The 1,130-nt window shown below is 50.6% G+C and overlaps 1 protein-coding gene across 1 annotated transcript in view; it reads right to left on the reverse strand.

The window, feature by feature from the left end:
* The window catches only part of PHALS_14402 (tata-binding protein), a gene marked incomplete at both ends in the record, with an annotated part of 3,639 nt that overhangs the window by 1,114 nt on the left and 1,395 nt on the right, over window positions 1-1,130 (reverse strand). The window lies entirely within an intron of this gene.

The following is a 1,130-nucleotide window of genomic DNA, read 5'->3' on the forward strand; positions in this document are numbered from 1 at the left end:
CACACCGAACAAGAATACGGTACGGGGCTGTATAGCCAGTAGCTATACATGTATTTACATTTTACTATATATATTTAGGAAAATCTATACATTTAAAATTAGGCGGCTTTGCCGCAGAGAAAAAATAAAAATCAGTTTTGGATTTTGTACAGAAGAGTAATTAGCCTTGGGTTAAGGCAATAATTACCGGATTGCGATCTGCTGACTCGTACTTGTTCTAAATATAGAACGAAAGGTCGGTGACCTCCTTTACGCTTCCTCAAAGCTCAAAGCCACGGCAGCTTCGCTGCGCTTGGTAGCACTTGTAGTCAATCTACACCTGAGTAGTTTAGACTGATCCTCTGTGAGGATGGAACAGTTTTCCTCTTTGCCTCAGGCCATGCAGGACGGGCTTAAAAAGCTGATACCCTTGCTGGGCCCTGAGGGCGTGCAACACCTTGCGGCGCAAGGCCACGAGGCAATCGGTGCGCGTCTAGAGGCGTTTTAAAATTACAAAAGCGCGCTGCTAGCGCACCTGCAGCAGAAGATGTCTGCTTCATTTGCGGCTATGACGCCACCGCCAGTAACGGATGACTTCCCCGCCCTAAGTAGCTCATGGTGAGCGTTAAGGTCCTTGAGGGAAAGGATGGAGAGCATCTCCTGCATTGGGTAAGAGAGGTTGAGATGGCCATCGCATCCGCGATGCTCCAGACCTAGCAACAGCGCGTGGCGCTAGCCATATCAAAGCTCGGTGGTCGAGCGCGAGAATAGACACTGACGTGCGGCACTTCGGTCGAAGCTGCGTTTCCCTCCTGGACGAAGCTGAAATTGCAGCTCTCACGAGTGTTCTCGCCGCCTAATCAGTCATATCGTGTGTTATCGCGTTTCCTTGCCGCCCGACAGGGCAACAAGGAATTGGTGGACTTTGTCCAAGCGATCGCACTCTCATTGCCGAGATGGCAGCAGATCCTCTTCCGGAGGCGGTCACAGTGACCGTCTTTATGGGAAGCCTCCGCACTGGCGTGGTCAGAATGGAAGTCTTCCGTGTGCATCCGTCTTCATTTGGAGAGGCGGTGAATGTGGCATTGAATGACAAATTCAATTTCAAGTCGGCACGACTTGGTTGGAATGCACACTCCAACAGCTCGTCG

The sequence above is a fragment of the Plasmopara halstedii genome (assembly GCF_900000015.1).
Source record: "Plasmopara halstedii genome assembly, contig: Scaffold_816, whole genome shotgun sequence".
Taxonomy (NCBI): domain Eukaryota; phylum Oomycota; class Peronosporomycetes; order Peronosporales; family Peronosporaceae; genus Plasmopara; species Plasmopara halstedii.